This window comes from Aegilops tauschii, chromosome 3 (assembly GCF_002575655.3).
Source record: "Aegilops tauschii subsp. strangulata cultivar AL8/78 chromosome 3, Aet v6.0, whole genome shotgun sequence".
Lineage (NCBI taxonomy): Eukaryota > Viridiplantae > Streptophyta > Magnoliopsida > Poales > Poaceae > Aegilops > Aegilops tauschii.
In genome coordinates this window covers 204,851,765-204,874,448 of record NC_053037.3, presented here as the reverse complement: position 1 = coordinate 204,874,448, position 22,684 = coordinate 204,851,765, and positions in this window count along the sequence as shown.

Sequence of the window (22,684 nt, the reverse complement as noted above, 5' to 3'; positions counted from 1 at the left end):
TCTTGTCAATAGTCAAATTGGAAACCATCTCGAGTACAAATCTAGGAGTACGTACGAATCTAACAATATTGATTGGGTGTTGTTGAATGTTGATACCTTTTTGATCAAAGTAGAGATACTTTGACTACACATAAAACTTATATGTAAACTAGAAAGGATAGGGGGAGTATATTGTACGTTCAAAAACGAAACGAACATTGAATACCCTTTATATATGATTTGCAGATGCTATGATCACCAGTTCAAAATTTTGAATCCGCCTTAGGTATCACGTGCCCCCACTCGTTCCCTCTTGATTTCATCTCGGGGTCCGGAGATCTATTGAAAGAGGACTAGGGTGGGTACATGCGAATGATACTCGGCGGAATGTTCTAATGAGGCATGCGGGAGGATGGACTCGACTGGAGGGCGACATGATCGATGGAGAAGAGGGTTGGAGAGGAATGAGAAATAAGCAAACGCCACATGATTATACTTGAACGGCTCAAATAAACAATAAGTTGTCTCGCTTGGCCTACATAGTGAAAGGTCTAATGCACAACGCGGAGCACTGATGCTCGAATATGGCCGGGAAAACAGGGAAACCGACATGTGGGGCACACCCGTCGGGACGACGTAGCACAGACTAGTCCAATGGAGGAGCTGGCTCACGACCTCCTCGCCACCGACAACCGTTCATGTGGGTCGTTGGGGCCAACAACGGGGCGCAGCTCCAGCACCGCCTCTGGACACGGCGACCGCGGTGAGGGACACGCTCATATCGTCGCTAGACACGGTCGGTTTCAGTGTGCCGAGGGTGGCGTTAGTGCTGTGGCAGACCAACGGTATGTTTGGTTTGTGCCCAAGGTTGCCCCATCAAAGCATTGGGTAGCCAAAATTTTGGTTGAGGTATTGGTTGCCCATGATTTGGCCGACATTGGCAAGAAAAATGAACTAGAGTTGGCTAGAGTTCATTGGCATGCCAAAGAAATGGCAACCATCCAAACAAAGACCAATCTTTGGGTCATGACCAAAATTTTGGTTGAGGTATTGGTTGCCCATGATTTGGCCGACATTGGCAAGAAAAATGAACTAGAGTTGGCTAGAGTTCATTGGCATGCCAAAAAAATGGCAACCATCCAAACAAAGACCAATCTTTGGGTCATGACCAAAATTTTGGTAAGGTGCACTTTGGCCACAATCCAAACACACCCCAACACCCGGCTCGTCGAGGATGTCGCGGCGTCCCCGGAGTGGTGTAGCACGGCCAACTGCATCCTCTGGACCTGAGACCATGCCGGGTCGTCTTGCTTTTTCAATGACATGCGGGGATCGCATGTGAGCAAAGGGCATCTCCAACATTGCCACGACCGCAGCTGACTACCCTGGCACACCAAAACCCTCGTCCCTCGCGCCGTCGCGCGGTGCGTTCCCAGCCGGCGCCAGCTGCCCGCATTCATGCCGTCCGTTCGTATGTCGTCGTTAAGAGGCTCGGTGCCCGAGGAACCAACTCCGGTGACTTAATGATGCACCCAGACGCTTGGCCTCACCGGAATGCGATACTTAAAGCGGCAACGCCCAGCTAACCTCCACACCATAGCGCATCGTCATCCTACCTGGCACCACATCCGCCATGACTGCAAGTGCGAATGCTCTGCGGGAGAGCTTGTCTTCGGGGATGAAGCTTGAGGTCGCCGCCCTCGCTCAAGTCGCCTCTCGCGACGCAATAGCGGCGTAGCCGGACGCGGACGCGACCGCACAAGCGGTGGCCAAGCTGGCGGCCGACGACGGGAGCACCGTCAGCCACGCGTCCTACTTGCGGCCGTCCAACGTCCGACACCGCCGAGGTCGGGGACTCCTCCAAGGATGAGTAGGGCATGGGAGGCGGCAGGGCATGGTGTGCCAACTGGCCGGTCCGTATCCCTTGTTCTACTCTTCCTCGCCGGAGACCGCACCTTCACTTCACGGGTCTTGAACCCCGCCCCCGTACATAGAGATCGCAGATGAAGGACGTCGGTCGCCGCCGTAGAATAGGTTTAGGGTCGGGTTTCTTTTATTTTTCTGTCCTATAAAAGTTCGAAATGTAATGAAAATCTGCCGTGCTTGCATTAATCTTGGCCGGTGTATATGAACTTTCACAATAATATACATATTGTAGGAGTACTAGCAAGATGCCCGTGCGTTGCACGGAAGATCAAGATCTTGTGGGAGAAAAGGATGAACGAGGGAAAGCCTTATCTGCAAATGTGGAGAGGAGTGCGGGTAAATTGTCATAGTTTCCTTCCTATCCGTTAGATATAGATTGGACGGCCTATATTGCAGGATGACAGGCACACCATCATCACCAACTCTGCTTTTTATTGAACCGAGACAAATCTAACATGCGAAGTAAAATAAACACATAGGGTCTATACATACACGAATTATCTTAGGCACTCCAATAGTACGTCCACAACACATTCACGCATTTCACATCTTTCTACATCTACAGGAACCTACGAAAGGGTTAACGTAAATTGCCTCTCTCTCCTCCCCTGATTTTCATGTTGGTGGGCCCCTCCCTCCCCCCAATCTACAACCAACAGCTCACACGTTTCACATTACGTTAATTACGTAACTGGGATTACGTAGGTGTAGCATTACTCGTCCTAAAAAACCCAACTAAGCCAACCTCCCAGCATATCGCGCGGGAAAAGACCCGGCCGCGCCGTTTTAGTCGGGATTACCGGATTACTAGTAGTAGTATCGATGGATCGCGCGAAGCAACAAATTTTTTTTTGAGGGGGCGAAGCACCTAGTTTAAAAGGAAAAAAAGGTGGTACACTCACATCACTCCTATCACGGTCGCATTGCACCCCACACACGTTCTGTCCTGCACACGGCTCACGCAAACGGAACGCGCTTCAGCTTGCCTCTTCACTGACACGTGGGACTGCACTTGGAGAAACTGACCATGCGCCAAACTCCCCCCGCCCACCGCGCAAAAATCCTCCCCCCCACACCCAAAAATTCCCCCCAAATCCGATTCAACCACCCTTCGGCCAACTAGCCAATAATATTCCCCAAACCCCCTCCCCTGTCCCCCTCCAGTCCATTCGCTCCGCTAAAGCCGCCCTCCCCGCCGCGCCGATACGTCGGTGCCGCGGTTCGGCGATCCTCTCGCTCCCACAGTACGCTCTCGTAGACTGCCGTCCTCTAGCCGCGCCGCCACCTCTGGCTACGTTCTTGTGGAGGCGCACGGCGGTCAGCGCCGCCACCGCTGGCGACGTTCGTGTGGAGACGCACGGCAGTCAGCTTCTCCCACGGTACGCGCATTCTAGACTGAGGCCCCGTTCATGTCGGCGTAGCGCTAGATGTTGGCTGATAGACGCTGTTAATCTCACTGTTTGCTGAAGTAGTTTACTGTCAATATGCTCTGCTGAAGTAGCTTCCTTGCCCTGTTCTGCACTCAATCTGCTTAGCTGAGATGGCATGCGAAGGCCGATTAGTTGCTAAAATATCATTCCATATATTTATTGTGACGTAGATTGCCATGGTCTAGTAGCCAATCTGTTAGGTGAAATAGCTCTACACCATTTTATACTCGATCTTTGTTGTTGCGATGGCCTTCGTTAGTTCGATGGCTGTGTGCTCGGCCTCATTGACTGCTGAAACAGCCTGCCATAATTTGGCACTCAAATCTGTTTGCTGAATTAGCTTTACATATATTTCGTTACTTAGATCTGCTCGTCCAAATATCTTGCCATAGCTTTAGACATCGACCTAGGTATTTTTTTCTGGACTTCATAAAAAAGCATATATGTTTTTCCTGTAATATCTAGTAGAAGAACTAGTTTGTATGTCTAACAGATGGACATGACTTGGATAACTTCTGCTCAAAGATTCTCCGCTGCATATGTCGAGGGGGTTGAAAACTTCATGAACTTTATCAGAGCTGAGTACAGTGGTCCGAAATCAGATGTGCTCTGCCCGTGTAGCAGTTGTATGAATTCAGTTACAAGACCCTAGTCAACTGTGCAAAATCATCTACACTTGTATGGCATGTCGGTCACATATACTAGGTGGGTTCATCATGGTGAAGCTGTGAACGTCAATGTTATTGACTACGTGGAAGCAGCAGATCACCATCTTGATCTGCCTGATGCTCAGATGGAAGAGGAGGAGGAGGTGGTGGTGGCGGAGCCTGTGGGTTTGACCAACATTGAAACAATGCTATGAAATGCTCGTGCATTCCGTGAACTTTCACCTGCAGAAGAAAAATGGCGGGCCCGCATGTTGGAACAATGCCACGTTGCTGTCACCCCAGGAAATAAGCTGTCAGTATTCTCAGCTATGGTCACCTTTCTTCAGGTGAAGACATCTGAGCGGATGCCCAACAAATCATTCGATGCGATGTTGGCTGCTTTCCGCAAATCTTTCCCAGATGCGTCTGAGCTGCCACACACCTACAGTAAAATGAAGAATTTCCTTCGTGCAGTTGGAATTGGATATGATATGATCCATGTTTGTAAGAATAATTGTGTTCTGTTCTGGAAGGATTATGCCAACTTAAGTGAATGCCCGAAATGCAAATCATCAAGATGGAAAGATGGCGATGCTGTGAAGAGGATTCCTCATAATGTTCTGAGACATTTTCCAATTACACCAAGATTGCAGAGGTTGTTTCATGATGCTGAAACAAGAGAGGATGTACTGTGGCATTCTAGGAACTAGGAGTACAGAGATCAGAATGTAATGAGCCATCCATAACATGGTAGTGAGTGGAAAAGCTTCAATGATAAACACAAAGAGTTTGCTGCTGACCCGAGAAACATTAGACTTGGCTTAGCTTCAGATGGATTTAACCCATTTGGCCACCAGAGCGCCACATATAGCATGTGGCCAGTGCTTGTTATCCCTTACAACATGCCTCCAAATGTCTGCACCAAAGAATCGAACTACATGATGGCCTTGCTCATCCCAGGTCCAAAAAGTCCTGGAAAGGATTTGGATTTGTTCATGGAGCCTCTTGTGGAGGAACTTCAACAGCTATGGAAGGGTGTTCTCACTCGAGACCTATATAGCAGCCCACCAGCTGATTTCTTTCTGTGTGCTGTTATAATTTGGTGCATCCATGATTATCCGGCTTTGGGCACTATGTTAGGGCGAACGACACATGGTTACAATGCATGTGTTCGCTGTGAAAGGAATCCGCTGTCATACGCAATACTTAGCAAGATCTGTTACATTGGACACCGCCGTTTCCTTGCCAAGGACAAGCCGCATCCTAGAAAATACCGAAGACATGTGTTCAATGCAAAGCATGAAAACCGTGATGCGCCAAAGAGGCTCACTGCCGATGAGTTGCAAGTGGAATTAGAGAAGGTCAGGCATATTACACCAGGAAACCATCCTGGTAATGGTAGCAGGAAAAGGAAGCATGGCAGGGTATAAGAGAGATTATTGTTTACCCACAGGTCCACTTTGTGGGACTTGGAGTATTGGAAAGATTTGGATCTGCGGCATAATCTTGATGTGATGCACATCGAGAAAAATATATGTGATAGCATTATGGGCACACTTCTTAATATTGAAGGCAAGACGAAAGATACCTTAAATCTAGGATTGATTTGACACACCTGGGTATCAGAAAGGATTTGCAGGTGCAAGATGAAGGTAAACCACGGGATATGGCACCAGCTGTGTACGTCTTGGACAAGGTAAAAAGAAAAGAATTCTGCGAGGTCCTGTCACGTGTGAGATTCCCACATGGATTTGCTTCCAACCCTGAAAGGAGAGTCAGTGCAGATGGAAACAAGGTACAAGGGTTGAAAACTCATGACTGCCACGTCCTACTTCAAAGGGTTTTACCTGTTATCCTTAGAGGATTGGGCCGCCCTGACTTATATAGAGCAGTTGCAGAGTTGGGACAATTCTTCAGGGAACTCTGCAGTAGGAATATCAGGATAGATGCTTTGGAGCGTCTTAGAGACAAGATACCAACTATCCTATGCGACCTTGAGAAGATATATCCTCCAACCTTCTTTGATGTGATGGTGCATTTGGCTGTTCATCTACCTGATGAGGCACTACTTAGAGGTCCAGTACAGTATGGCTGGATGTACCCTATTGAAAGGCGGCTAGGCACTTTCAAGGGCTATGTTAGGAACAGAGCTAGAACCGAGGGTTCCATTGCAGAGGCCTACATTGCTACAGAAGCGTTGACATTCTGCTCAAATACATTGAAACAGCTGATCAGCTTAGCAAAGAGGTGGGTGAAGACAATCCCGGGCTCAATGTTTTCGATTATTCTGTTCGAGTTACAGGGAAGAGTCGACAAGAGGACAAACCTAAAGATTTGGACAAAATGGTTTGGTATGTGTTGAATAACTGTCCTGAGATACTACCTTATATCAAGTAAGTGCAGTACTGCAGCTTATACATCGTAATCTACTAAACTTGCAGCACATTCTTATATATTTAGATGTTTGACGCGATCACGATGTTGTGAAACATCTACAAAGAGGAGTTACTGCCGCAAAATCCAAGAAACATTGACAAACTGGTTATGGCAGGATTTGCGAAATGGTTCAAGAACCATATAAGCTTTTCAAGTGCACTGTCAGTTTTTTAATATATTGAGTACATAAGATGGTCAGCTTGTCTATTTTCTAACCATAGGTTAAGAAGATGCGGGAGGATGGGCAGGCAGTTGATGATGCCCTTTACTCACTAGCAATGGGTCCTGATACTCGGGTAAGACATTATGAATCTTGCGTTGTTGGAGATGTGCGCTACAACACCCATGCACGAGACGAAGGCAGGAAGACACAAAACAGTGCCATCATGAGCACGGATACGTATGACAAAGAGACAACTGAAATGTATGCTAACATAACAGACATTGTTCAGTTGCAGTATATCTCCAGTTTCGAGGATCATCGGTGTGTGGTTCTGTTGTGCTGTCGTTGGTATAACCTGTTTTCCAGGATCGCAAAACCCAGAGCTGATGATTATTTCAAATCCATCAATATCAAGGCGGCGTACCAGACCAACGAGCCTTTTATTTTGGCAAATCAAGCAACACAGATATTTTTCTTGGAAGACACATTTGCATGTAGCAATGACTGGAGAGTATTGCAAAAGTTTGAGCAGAAGAATTCGTTTAATGAAGTTGCACAACAAGATGATGCTTACACTGCTCCTGATGTACAAGATAACACAGATGTTCCTAATATCTTTGAGAACCATCACGTCAATGACGTCGGCAAAAAGATTGCTGGTCATGCTGTGGACATACAAGAGTTGATCAAGAAGAAGCCAACTTTCGAGGACGTTGAGGACGAAGAAGAAGATGACACCGTGGGGAATTACGGTTCAGACTGATACACATGGCAAAGATGTTGACGCTGCTGCTGCGGATGATGATTACATTGCTTTTGTCGTATTTGCCTGTCAGAAGACGTTTTTTATCTACTATGTGAAATTGTGTTTGCTATGATAACTGAAACCTGATGAACATGTTATTTAGTATTTTGCTGTGAGAACATCACTTGTTATGTATGCTGATTTGTGTTTGGTGATTGTATGACAACTAAAACATGATGACATTGTTGTTTAGTTGTACTCATATTGGACTGTGAAACTTGAATTTGATGACATAGTTTGATGTTGGACTGCAATTTGCTCGACGTCTTCGAATGAGAACAAAGCTGACCCGACAGGGCCTCTGCTATTTATTTATTTATATGAGCAAAAGGGGATACCCCCTGATTTCCGTTAAAAGAAATCATTAGATGTTCACAACACTACGCCCAGCTTGCTACACAGGTTTCATTCATTACTAGTTTCAGCAAAGTGCTCATGTCGTAGCCACTAAATACATTACGAGTGCTACATACACTGCAAATAAAGAGACAATCATCCTACAGAGCACATCGATTTTGCCCATTATCTTCACAAGCTCTTTCATCTCCTCATTGCTGTCAAGGCCGTTCAGCAGCTGTTGCTTGGCCATGATCAGAGGAACTGCATCTTTAACCTTCTGCTCTGCATCTTTCTCTTGTGCCGTTCCTTCAGTTACTTGTCCAACACCCCAACCTGCTGGTATTGGGATTCCTCGGCTTACCAAATAATCAGCGTAGTTGCATTCCCCCACATCAGCAACTTCCCAGAAATACAAATCACACGAATCTTCCCTTTTCTACAGGAATCAAATTGGAAGATCATCAACCAAACTATTAAAAAAACAGCAACTGAAAGCAGCAGAACAACACTTAACCATATTATTACCCCATGATTCGGGCATTTGTAGAAGACTCGGCCAGGGTTGCGGATTGTGGTTGAGACGCGACGGATGACTCTGCGTGATTTGCAGCAGTGGCACCACACCAACGGCAGCGGGTTGCGATGAGCAATCGGCTGCGGCGCGCGTGCCGGCGGGGGTGTGATGAGACCCACAAGCGATGGTACGGGTGGCGACTTGGCACATATTTGGTTGTTGCCTGCTGAAGAGCAGGTGGACGAGCAGCCAGCGGACATGGTTGCTGCGGCCAGAGCTTCTGATTCTAGGCAGAGTAAGTAGAGAAGAGGAGAAGCGAACGTTGGATATGTCAGTTTCATTACTTGCAGAGTAGCATAGCACCATATATAGTCATAGTCTAGGTTTGGATTCGAACCAGCTACAGGAGCACGTCTTTCTTTTTTCTAAACTCGGTAGCGTCCCTTTACTGGTACACTAGCTTGTTCTGTACGCCTTCCCAAGTCTTTGATTTTCTTTCCCTTTTTTTTGCGAGGAAGGAAGGAGGACAAAATTGAGAGTTCTTGGGACTTGAACCCAAGACCTCTCGGTTCAAAACCAAGGGTGCTAGTCACTTATCTGGCGAACGTTCCCTGTGAGGAGGACGGCAGACGAACGCATTTTCCTCGCAGTTTTCTTCCTATATATAAAAAAGTATGCTACTTCGTGTCCGCTTAGTCAACAAACGATTGTGCCAACCTTGACCGTTGGATTGACATTCAACGTCTATCGCGTTTCTTCAGTCTCTTCTTCCTCGAGCCGCCAAAGCCAAACCGGCGCCGGCGGGACCGCCTGCTCCCGCCTCCCACGGCTGGCTGTGATCTTCCCCGGCTCCTGTCCATTCCCGTCCGAGGCCTCACCATTGTCCTCCGCCTTGGTTCACTCGCCGCAGCGCCGCCCTCTAGTGTTGTCAACATGGTCAACAACCGAGAGGAATAAGGAGATGACTGTACATGGTGAGGATGACAGTAGGGACCCAGCAGCGCGTGCAGTAATTTTGTTTTTTCGGGACGGAGAAGGGTATCAACTGGGTTGTGCGGGACCCATGGCCCGTCTAGCCCAGGCTTTTATTTCATATGTTTAGCACATGACCAGCCCAGTTTGTTTTTTTCCTTTCTGAAAATGGCTAGCCAGCTATTTTTTTGCAGAATAACCAACGTAGGCCTACTTGCTTTTCTACGCCCTGCTGGGCCGGAAATGTTTCAAGACGAGGAGGGATGCATTTTGCCCAGAAAATGGGCTATAAGTAATAAGAAATGGGCTATAAGTAATAATAAATGGGCTGTAAAATGAAAAAATACAGCAAACATGCAATTAGTTCCAAAATACTGTTTTCTTTTGGATTTTGATATTTTAAATTTCATTGTTTTTGTGCGGGTAACATTTCATTGGATTTAAATTAAGGTATATTTAGATTTAAAATTAATTTGAATCTGGCTAGAAATTTCGGGCTTTATGCTGTTTGGGACAGGTTTGGAGGCTGACTTGTGGGTCTACTAGGTTTACTTGTACTTTGGCTTTGTCAACTTAGTCCACAAACGATTCTAGCAGCAATGACCGTTGGATGTTAATCCAACGGCCGTGTTGCTTCTTCAATATCTGATCTTCTTGCTCCAGCCACCCAAACCAGCTCCGGTGGGACTGCCTGCTCCCGCCTCCCATGGCCGGCTGTGCTGCCGCACAGGCCGCACCGCCCACCCTACTTCATTGCTGGCCAGGCCATTCCTCTACTCACCCACACCTCCTGTTATTTTCCGGTGACGGCAGCCGGACCAGCAAACCCTCGTACTCCCCACCGCGTGGGCAACCATTGCCGAGTCTTCCCCAGCTCCGTGTCGTTCCCTTCCTAGGCCTCGCCGTCGTCCACCGCCATGGTACTCTCGGCGCAGCCTGGTCAACGTGGTCAACGAACGACATCCATCGGCCGTGGACTGTACACGCAAAATAATGATTCCTCCACCTGACAGCTGGGACCCACCGGAAGGGCCTCTGTATTTCGTGAAAAAAACGTTCCCGCTGCTGACATGTCGGACCCACCAGCTATATCTTCGCATGCAAGGAAGTGCCTCCTTATTAAGCACAAAAAAATGAATACCCCCCTGCTAGCTGGGACCCACCATAGTGGGAGTATGACTTGTGGGCCAACTAAGTTGACGGGGACGGAGGGCTTTGTCAACTTAGTCAATATGAACGATTCTAGCTCCAGTGACCGTACGATGTCCATCCAACGGCCGTAGTGCTTCTTCAACATCTGGTCTTCTTGCTCCAGCCGCCCAAAGCAGCGCTGGTCGTGCCGCATGCTCCTACCTCCCATGGCCGGCTGTGCTACCGCAGAGGCCTCACCGCCCCCTACTATTCCCACCGCTGGCTAGGCCCAGCGGCGACGGCAGCCTCACACCGAGCCGAACCAGTGAACCCTCGTACTCCTCTCCGCGCGAGCTTCCACTGCCGCGTCTTCCCCGGCTCCGCGTCGTCCCCTTCCTAGGCCTCCCCGTCGTCCACCGCCGTGGTGCTCTCGGCGCGGCCTGGTCAACGTGGTCAAGGAACGACTTCCATCGGACGTGGACTGTACGTGGAGAGGCTGACAGCTGGGTCCACGGCAGCAAGGAAGTGCCTCCTTATTACGCGGAAAATAATGATTCCTCCACCTGACAGCTGGGACCCACCGGACGGGCCACTGTATTTCGCGGAAAAAACGTTTCCCCTTGACTGTTGGGACCCACCAGCTTCATCTTCACACGCAAGGAAGTGCGTCCGGGCAAAAAAAAAACGATTCGCCCCCTGACTGCTGGGACCCACCAGCTACACCTTCGCACACAAGGAAGTGCGTCCGGGCAAAAAAAACGATTCGCTCCCCTGACTGCTGGGACCCACCAGCTACATCTTCGCACGCAAGGAAGTGCGTCCGGGAAAAAAAAACGATTCACCCCCCTGACTGCTTGGACCCACCAGCTACGTCTTCGCAGGCAAGGAAGTGCCTGACAGTCGGAACCCACATGGTTGAAGCGTACGTAGCGTTGTCATTCTGGTCGCGAACGTGTACGTACATACTGGTCGATGTAGAGGCGCGCATGTGTCGTAGTAGAGGCGCGCACGTGCCGTAGTAGAGGCGCGCACGTACATCGGCCAGGGTGCAAGAAAGAAAATACGGCCACGTATGTGTACATACGGGCGGGGTCTCGAACGCCTACTCGCGCATACGTACGGCCAGGGCTCGTGTACATGGCTGGGTCGGAACGGAGAAACAGCGTCGTAGTCGTGTTCACGGGGAGGCAACGGAATGCGTCGTGTTCATGGGGAGGCAACGGAATGCGTCGTGTTCATGGGGAAGCAACGGAATGCGTCGTGTTCATCGGGAGGCAACGGAACGCGTGGGAGCCAACCGGCTGGGTTGGAACGGAATGCGTGGTCGTGTTCATCGGGAGGGCTTGGACGGAACAGGCGATGGAAACGAGGCCTGGCGTACCGCAAAATGGAGGAAAGGGACCTCCTACGTTCGGAACGGGGTCATGTTGATCGGGAGGGGTGTGGCGTACCGCAAAACGGAGGAAACGGACCTCCTACGGTCGAAACGGGGGTTCTGTTGATCGGGAGGGGTGTGGCGTACCACAAAACGGACGAAACAGACCTCCTACGGTCGAAACAGGGGTCCTGTTGATCGGGAGGGGTGTGGCGTACCGCAAAACGGACAAAACAGACCTCCTACGGTCGAAACGGGGGTCTTGTTGATCGGGAGGGGTGTGGCGTACCGCAAAACGGACGAAACGGACCTCCTACGGTCGAAACGGGGTTCCTGTTCATCGGGAGGGGTGTGGCGTACCGCAAAACGGGACTCCACGGGATACTGTTGATCTCCACCGTCGACCTCCTCCAGCCTCCACAGGCTACCGTCGACCTCCTCCAGCCTCCACGGGCTCCTGTTCATCCAGCCTCCACCGCGCGCTACTCCACCGGCTACTGTTCAACCACCCCTCCACGGGCACCCCTCCACCGTCTACTGTTCATCTAGCCCTCCACACCACGAGGTCCTGTTCAACCACCCCTCCACGGGCACCCCTCCACCGTCTACTGTTCATCCAGCCCTCCACCACACCACGGGGTCCTGTTCATCCAGAGGCAACACCTCCGCTCACTGTTCATCCAACCCCCCCCCCCCCCCCGCAACGCTCACTGTTCATCCTAGAGGCAGCATCGATCGGGTTCAGTTAGCAGCAGTAGCGAAGGAATCGCTCGATCGGGTTCAGTTAACAACCATCGATCGATCGCTCGGGTTCAGTAACGCGTAGCTTGCAGTGCAATCGCTCGGGTTCAGTTAGAGCCCAACGCCTCGCTCGGGTTCAGTTAGAGCCAACGCCTCGCACACACGCGCGTACGTGTACGAGAGAAACACGCATCGCTCGGCCCCCGACCTCCCACCGTAACCGGGAACTCCCCGAAATTTTCCTCCCCCTCGCTTCTACCACGGTTTTTTCCGTCATGGACGGCCCAAAGAATGTCATGCAGCTGCGTCTCCGGCCCGCCCAGGACGAAAAGCCCAATTTCTGTCATGATTTTTTGTCATAGAAGTAGGAGCCCACCACATCTATGATGATACCGGGTTTTGTCATAATTATCGTCATAGAAGTGTCATATGTATGAGAGAAAAAAAATTCGTTCGGCCCAAAATGTCACGGATGTGTCTTTTTTTTGTAGTGATGGTGACAAAAGTGTAATATGGATGGTAGAAATATATTTTTATAATCTGAATAAATAAAAACAGCAAGGTAGCAAATAGTAAACGGGCACAAAAACGGTATTGCAATGCTTGGAAACAAGGCCTAGGCTCCGTACTTTCGCTAGTGCAATCTCTCAACAGTGCTAACATAGTTGGATCACATGATTATCCCTCAAAGTGCAATAAAGAATCACTCCCGAGTTCCTATTAGCGGAGAACAAAAGATAGAAATTGTTTGTAGGGTATGAAACCACCTCAAAGCTATTCTTCCTGATCAATCTATCCTAGAGTTCGTACTAAAATAACGCAAGCTATTCTTTCCGATCGATCTAATCAAGAGTTCGTACTAAAATAACACCATATGACACACATCAACCAACTCTAATGTCACCTAGATACTCCAAAGTCACCACGAGTATCCATGAGTTAATTCTATGATATGCATCAAACAACTTCATGATCATAATATTCAATCCACACAAAGAACTACAAAGAGACCCCAAAGTTTCTATCGGAGAAAAGATAATAAAAACGTGCATCAACCCCTATGTCGGTGGACAAAAAGAGGGGTGCGTTTTTGTACCCCTATACCTGTGCACGGGTAGTCGGAGCCGCGCCTACGGTCACGCCAAGCAGAACAGGGGAGGTGAGCCAAGGTAAGACCAAAGCCCAAGATAATAAGAGCAACGCCAATGCCAAGACCACAAAGAGCAGAGGGACGAAGCAGGTTCCCCCGGCAAGACCCTTGCGAGGCCGCCCCGGCATGATCCTTGTCGGGACAGCTCGCCCCACACCAACAGAGCGAGCCACCCTTGAGCCCACGGTCCCCGATGCCATCATCCACGTTCGTCCAGGGCTCGGGAGGCACCTCCGTGGTGGCATGCAGATATTTGTGAAGACATATTCAAGATCAGATGAGGATTAGAAGACGACGATCCTCGGCAAGGTCCTTGCCGAGGAAGACCACCAGACCCCCGGCAAGGCCCTTGCCAGGGACGACAGCGCGCCATGGCAAGACCCTTGCCGGGCCACCCGGCAAGGCCCTCACCAAGGACGCCAGCAGGGCCACCGCCAGGCCCACGCCAACCAAGCTTGCACAGCCGTTCACATGCAGCTGCCAGCCCAACCAGCTGGGCGGGCACCTCCGTGGCAACATGCAGCTCCTAGGCCAACTCATCGAGCACCAGCGTGGCCGCATGCAGATCTTCGTGAAGGCTCCGCCACTGCGCCACCTCAGCTGCCTGCCTGCCTACATGGCACCACACGCCTCACTGGCCAGGGCGCGTGTCAAAGCGAGGAGGAGCGGCGACGGACGGGACGGGCCTCGCCCCCGTCCCCAATAAAGCAAGGGGACAGCTAAGCTACGCATTAAATGCGTCTTCCTGTAATACGAGCGATAAGCTCAGGGCACTGTATGCCTTTCCACCTCCTGTGTGCCACTGTGGCAGCCCCTTTCGACTATAAAAGGATGCCCATGGCGTACTGGAGAAGGATTCGGCTCTTTCGAACCACGCACTGACCACAGCTAGTTCGAGAGCTCAAGAACTCTCTGAAATACACCCACCAAAGCAGGACTAGGGTTTTACGCATCCTCGCGGCCCGAACCTAGGTAAACAATCCTTGTGCTGGCTACTAACCCTGCTCTTCTCGCAACCCCGCGCCCTGGCAACCGTAGTAGGGATTCTTGTGATCCCATAGGTGTCGTTCCACACCGACATGAATCTGGCCTAGTAGCTAGCCTAGCATTTCTTCATCGCCCTGGCTCCTGAGAAGAAGGCGGCCGGAAGAACGACGCCGGCACGGCGATAGAAAACCTAAGCAATTCAGAGCTTTGAGTTATTTCCTTCTTTCTATAAGGTTATCGTCCTCAGAGATTCTGCCTATGTGTGAGAAACCTGCACGCATGGGGGCCCTCCCGCGATTGGCAATGCCCTTGTCCTGTTTCGAGTCCGCTCAACAGCTCAAGCGGCCGCGTCGAGAGTGGCGGGGTAGCCTTCTGCGCCTGGCAACGCTCCCGATTCTGACTCGAGTCAAGCTAGACAGTTCGGGCGACCGCGCTAAAGGCGGCAAGGTGGTTTGCCCGGCAGCAAGCACACCCGGCAGGCCAATGGGGATCCGTCCCCAAGATGCCGCCCTGGGTTTACGCGCCGGCGAACCTACCCAATTAACGTAGGGTGAACACACACAGAAAAATCGAACAGGAAAATAACATGCATAATACTGAAAGTGCTGCAGAGTTATATTACATCGAATTGTTGCTGCGGTTCTAACTAGAGATAGCGATTGTCTTGGTTGTGAACCTGCAGTGGCGATAAAGAACGGGGTTCCTAATCCCGGCGCTGGCCCTCCACCCTCTGAATTTTGCCGACTCGGCTGATGATGGGCTTGATGCGCTCCCTGAGCGGTGCGAGGTCAGTACCCTCCGGCAAGCTCTCCAGCGCGGCATCGAAGTCGAGGTCGGGGTACCAGTGCGCCACCTTGGTGAGAAGCTTGGTCATGGCACCCTGGCAAAGCCTCCAGGACTCGTCATCTAGTGAGGCCGCCCGGTTGGCGTGGAGCCGCTCCAGAGTGCCGACGACCTTCTCAAAGAACATGGTCAGGCTGCAATTGGCGCTCACGCTCCGCTCCGGGACATACCTCATGTCTGGCATCCCCATGATGGCCAGCTACGCGGCGGCCTGGTTGGCGACGGTGGCGAGGCGATCGAGCCAACGGTTCTCGCCCTCCACGTGATCCGCGAAGTTGAGGCCCTCGTTCTTCCGGAACTGCTTCTCGGTCTCCAGCTCCTTGGCCAGGGTCCCCTCTCAGGTTTTGGCCTCCAACAGCACCTTCTCGAGACCCTCCAGCTTTAGCTTGAGGTCTTCGATGGAGTTGTTGGCCTCGGAGAGCTCCCCAGCCTTGCTGACGACTGTGCCCTGCGCCTCTGTCGGGGCACTGTTAAGTGTGTCCTTCTCCTGGGACAGCTTCAGGGCCTGCTCCTTCAGCCCGTCGCGCTCCGCCTCCAACTCCTCCACCTTGCCGGCGTGAACCTGGGCCTGGGCATTGAGTGCCTCTTTGTGCCTCTACTCCAGCTCACTGGTCCACTGCAAGACAAGCTTCTCCACCTCTGCATCCTTTCCGCGAAGCATGGCGGCAGGCTTCTCCTCGCGTGCAGCGAGGTCCTCCTCCTGGGAGTTCAGCGCGGCCTCGTGCTGGGTCCGGGCGGCTTCGGCGGCCGCGGCCAAGTTCCTCGCCGTCTCTTGAGCTTTCTCGACGTCGGCGAGCTTCATGGTGAGCTCCACGTCGCGCTTGGCCAGCTCGCCCTGGGCAGCCTTGAGCTCCTTGTGGGCCTCGCGGAACCAGTCCTGCATCTCGGCAACCCGCTTCTGGAGGTCCGCCTCCGCCTTCTCCACCACCGCCGTCCCGGACTTAGCATTGTCCAGGCAGGCACGGTGGAGCGCCTGGAGCTTTCGGAAGCTGGCGCCCATGGCGTGGAGGAGCCGCTGTTCCTGCGAACCGTTGCCACCAACGATTGGCTCGTCGACGACTTCAAGCCCGGCAGCGGCAAGCACTTCGTCGTCGAACACCTCTCCCTCAACGGGTGTCCTGGTGCTCGACGCGCCTGGAAGGTGGATGAACAAGTCATCGCTCACCCTCAGGTACTTGCCGGAGCCGGAAGCAGCATAAGAGGAAGCTTGGTCATCAGCCTCCTCCTCCTCCTCCTCGGCAGCGGCCCCGCCGGCCTCTCCGGCAGGCCCCTTGCCGGTCTCCTCAGCGGCAGCCTTGCCGGCCTCCCCGGTAGGCCCCTTGGCGGCGTCCTCGGCAGCGCCCTTGGCGGCCTCCTCGGCGGCGATCTTCTCGGCGTCCGCCTTGGCGGCCTTTGCGACGTCCTCGATGACGACGTCCACGTCCTCTGGATTCACCAAGGAGGAATCTGGACGCCGAAGAAGGGGTGAGGCAAGGCCAGGACCAAGAGCGGGAAAGAAAAAGAAGCAGGGACGAACGGCAAACGACTTACCTGTGCCAGTACCCGGCTGGGAAAACTGACGTCCCCTCCCCGCCAACATTTGGCGTCGAGGCAAAGCCGCTTGCGCCCAAGTTCTCCTCCTCCTCCTCCATGTGCGTGGGCTCGGTGCTTGGCGCCCTTGCCGGGGACGCCCCTCGGGGCGGCGTGGTCGATGGGGGTGGCGTGTTGGGAGTAGCCCTCTGTGGCACCTGCTGCTGCTGCTCTCCTCCTGCATACCTGGCAAGGTCAGCACCAAAGTGTCGTGCCCCTGACACATGTCGACATGGGAAGAGTGATGAACTTACGCAGGGGGCTATGCCGGGGGCTGCTGTCCGGGCTGCTCAACACCACCAGTGGCGCCCTCAAAGTACCAACTGAGGGTTGGCCACCCGCCAAGACCTTGGCCCTCTTCACTCTCCGGGCCAGCGTCTCCACGTCCCTGCAAAGACGAAGACAAGTCAAGATGAGCAACACAGATTGAGGAGGCAGAGATAACAAAAAGGAACCAGATACTTACTCGTCGTCCGCCTCCTCCTCTGTTGTTTTCCTCTTCCTCCTCAGGCTGAGGGATCCATAATCGAAAGTAACCTCCGTATCAACATCCGCCGGAGGAGGAGAAGGAGGTGGTGTCTAGACACGCGTGGACGAAGAAGGGGCATCTGTCTTCTTCTTCACCGCGACCTTCGTCGGCTTCTTTGCCGCTGCGGCCCTCGTGTGGCGCCCGGACCCCTCCAAGGCCAGCTGTGGCCGCGCAGCCCTGCCGGGCCGGACCGGCTCGCCGGAACTGGCCCGCCACAGGACTTGCCCTCTCCCCATAGCCGGCATTGGGCCTGCGGTCTCGACCTCCTCCGACGACTCGCCGGTCACATCTTCAACCAGAGGAGCCTCAGTGCTGGCGCTGCTGGCTCCCCCGGCGGCCGTCGCCCACCGGGCGAGCTCCACCTCCTCCGCGGCCATCGCGGCCTTGTCCTCCACACCGCCGGCGCTGCCGGCCTCCTTGGCAACCTGTGCCTCCCTCGCCCTGGTGGCGATGTAGTCCTGCTCCGCCTGGGTGGTGTCTTGGACAAGCAGCGGCTCGGCATCGGCGTTGACGTACCCCTCATGCAGAGTGTCAAAAAACTGCTGCACCTCGGCGTCCTTCGGCTCCTTCCAGCTCGGGTCAGGGCCATGCGTGTTGCAGTCCGGCATCATGGAAATGATATCGGACCAGCGCGAGTTATTGCACAACTGGACCACCCCCGTCGGCAGCTTGAACAGAGGCCCCTTGAGGACCTTGCCGGCCTTCACGGCGGCCCTCGCGACCTTGCCAGTCCGCTCGACCTCGCCGTCGCGGCCCACATCAAGCTGGAAGAGCCGTTGGCAGAAATGGGCATGCCCCATCACTGTGAAATTGTGGTCTAGGCCGGGATGAAGCCGCATGATGTCGGCGGGGTTCGTGAAGAGCTAGGCTGGCCTACCCATGTTATGTAGTGGAGCGATCCGGCGGCGGATGAAGTCCGCCCCGATCATCTCAAGGGTGAAGCCGGCGTCGGTGAGCCGGAGGATCCTGGTGGTGGCGACCGTGAGCTTCTCGTCGTCAGCATCGATGTCGCTCAGATCACTTCTGCGGACCGGCGGCGCCCGCCGAACTTCGCAGAACGCCGGCGGGTCCTTCTCCTCGATCCAGCAGCACCGGCCCCGCAATTCTTCCCAACATTCCTTCATGGCGCCCTCCGGATACGCTCCCTTGGATCTTGAGACCCAGGCGATGCAACCGGAGATGGCGCCCCCTGGTTGGAAATAGGAGGCATGCTTTCATGATAATACATTTTCTCATCAAAACTTGGGGGAGTAAAAATATCATCTTCATCATACATAGCATCCCCAAGCTTATGGTTTTGCATATCATTAACATCATGGATATTCAAAGAATTCATACTAACAACATTGCAATCATGCTCATCATTCAAATATTTTGTGCCAAACATTTTATTGACTTCTTCTTCTAACAATTGAGCACAATTTTCTGAACCATCATTTTCAGGAAAGATATTATAAAGATGATCAATAATATGATGCAACCTCAATTCCATTTTTTATAGGTTACTTTTTATAAACCAAACTAGTGATAAAACAAGAAACTAAAAGATTCAATCACAAGATCTAAAGATATACCTTCATGCACTCACCTCCTCGGCAACGGGGCCAGAAAAGAGCTTGATGTCTACTACGCAACTTTATTCTTGTAGACACGTGTTGGGCCTCCAAGCGCAGAGGTTTCTAGGACAGTAGCAATTTTCCCTCAAGTGGATGACCTAAGGTTTATCAATCCGTGAGAGGTGTAGGATGAACATGGTCTCTCTCAAACGACCCTACAACCAAATACAAGAAATCGCTTGTGTCCCCAACACACCCAAGACAATGGTAAATTATATAAGTGCACTAGTTCGGCGAAGAGATGGTGATAAAAGTGTAATATGGATGGCAGAAATATATTTTTATAATCTGAATAAATAAAAACATCAAGGTAGCAAATAGTAAACGGGCACAAAAACGATATTGCAATGCTTGAAAACAAGGCCTAGGGTCCGTACTTTCGCTAGTGCAATCTCTCAACAGTGCTAACATAGTTGGATCATATGATTATCCCTCAAAGTGCAATAAAGAATCACTCCTGAGTTCCTATCAGCGGAGAACAAAAGATAGAAATTGTTTGTAGGGTACGAAACCACCTCAAAGCTATTCTTTCCGATCAATCTATCCTAGAGTTCGTACTAGAATAACACAAGCTATTATTTCCGATCGATCTAATCAAGAGTTTGTACTAAAATAACACCATACGACACACATCAACCAACACTAATGTCACCTAGATACTCCAATGTCACCACGAGTATCCGTGAGTTAATTCTACGATATGCATCAAACAACTTCATGATCATAATATTCAATCCACACAAAGAACTACAAAGAGACCCCAAAGTTTCTATCGGAGAAAAGATAATAAAAACGTGCATCAACCCCTATGCATAGATTACCCCAATGTCACCTCAGGAATCCACAAGTTGAGTGCCATAACATACATCAAGTGAATAAATATGATACCCCATTTGTCACCTGAAGTATTCATACCGCAAGACATACATCATGTGTTCTCATATCTGAATAGTCAATCCGACAAGACAAAACTTCAAAGGGTAAATATTCAATTCATCACAACAAGAGTATAGAGGGGAGAAACATCATATGATCCATCTATGTTAACAAAGCCCATGATATAGATCACGAGAGAGATATTAAACACATAACTACTGGTACAAACCCTCAGCCCTGAGGGTGGACTACTCCCTCCTCATCGTGGTGGTCGTCGGGATGATGAAGATGGCCACCGGTGATGATTCCCCCCTCCGGTACGGTGCCGGAACGGGTCTAGATTGGTTTTTGGTGGCTACAGAGTCTTGCGGTGGCGGAACTTCTGATCTAGGTTAACCCAGAAGGGTTTTGGAATATTTTTGAATTTATAGGGTAAACAGGGGGTGCGGGAGGCCACCGAAGTGGGCACAACCCACCTGGATGCGCCTGGGCCCCCAGGCGCGCCCTGGTGGGTTTTGCCCCCCTCGGGGCACCCCCCAGGTGCTGCTCTGGCCCATCTTGGGTGTTCTGGTCCATAAAAAATCTCCAGCAAGTTTCGCGGTGTTTGGACTCTGTTTGATATTGATTTCCTGCAATGTAAAAAACAAGCAAAAAACAACAACTGGCACTGGGCGCTGGGTCAATAGGTTAGTCCCAAAAAGTGATATAAAGTTGCTATAAAATGATTGTAAAACATCCAAGAAAGATAAAATAACAGCATGAATACTTCATAAGTTATAGATACGTTGGAGACGTATCACGTACCCATGTAGTCAGACGAATCCTCACAATCGCAACGTTACCGGAACTATCAAGAAGAAGCAACACCGGAAAGAAGCAAACAACACGGTAAACACACAACAGATAACATGACATGATGCATGGCAAGGCTAAATGATGCTACTCATGGCAAGATATGATGCATACATGGACATCACGTCAAAGCAAGGTTAAATGAGGCCGGAAACAACATATAAAAATTCTGGAAAGTCCCCATATGCAAATTTCGAAATTGGTCCAGATCTGAATAACACATTATGTTGAAGTTGTTAAACAGCAAGTTAAAGTACACCATGATGATCTACGCGTCTTTCTAGTCAAGTTACATATAAGGTTCATTTCATTCGGAGCTACGGCCTAGAAGATATGAGCAAAACAAGTTAAACATGGCATTGATGCAAAATGCATTCGAACAACAAGCACAGATACTCAAATCAAGGATGTAACATAACATGATGAAACTACACACTATACCAAGCAAGTTTCATATAGAGCATGCTCCAAACGGAGCCACGGTTCAACACATACACACGAAACAAGTTTAAAGGACAAGCTGTCCAAAACAGCAACTAGGCATCTTACAAGCACCATAACAACATGCTACAAGAACAAGATATGCACAAACATGACATGCACTTAAAGTACATGTTACATGCTTCAAATATCATCAAGATTCAGGTTCATAGGCATCAAGATTAAACCAATATGATCAATGCAACAAGCACTTTATAACGCATATTATGACAGTGAAAAACAGGGCATACATGTGAGCAGAAATAACTTGTTGACATGTTGGAGGCATGAAACAATGATGCTACAGTGCAAGATCATAGCAACCAAAAGCATGGCACTAAATTACAGGTTAAACATGGCAAAACATGATTACTAAGCATCTCCATATAGCCCCTAGATCAATGGCATTCATCAAGACAAGATTGCAAGTTATAACAGATTCTCAGACTGTTAAAAACAGAGTATGGCAGAAAACAGATTCATGATGCATACTTTGAGAAAACAAAAGTATATACTACACAAACTATTAATGGCATCAAAGAGCATGGCAAGCATGTGCTGAAAACCATTAACAAAACATCATTACGGAGCATGATCATTGGAGCAACAGATTTGATGATAGCTTCAAGTGAACATGGCAAGATGATATAACAGACTTGGTGAAAATACTGATCATGGCAGAAACATCATCAGGTTGCAATGTTTAGAGCTAGTAAACTATATGCTACAGGAACTGGTCATGGAAAACAAGAGCATAGAATGCTAGTACTACATGCACTTAATAAAACTACCTCACTGAACTTTGTCCAGAAACACATCAATTTGATAATAGCTTCAATGCAAAATGGCAAGTTATGCTGAGTGTTTTAGACTTAGGAAAATAAACATGGCATGGCAGAACAGATTTGAGTAGGCATGTTTGCAAGCTTGTTGCACTCACTACAATGCATTTCATAGAATGAAACAAATTCTAGCAGTAAGGTGGCATGTAAAATAGCATGTTCATGTACAAAGTTACCACCTATCATATTTGCATAACTATCCACATCAAAGCAAGAAAAATGGGGTGATTTTGGGTTGCTCCTAGTGGGCTTCGAACCTGGGTCTCCCAGGTGCAAACAAGGGCACTGACCACTGCGCTACAGGCGAAGTTGTGAACTAAGGGGCGCCTTGTCTCTTTTGAACAAGTGCCAGAAGGCCGAGCCTTTGGCCCTGGCTACACAGGGATCACTGGCGATGGCGGTGACAAGCTAGGAGGCGACGGCTCATGATGCAGAGCCATGGCGGGCGGTGCAGAATGGGGTATGGATGCATGTGTGCATGC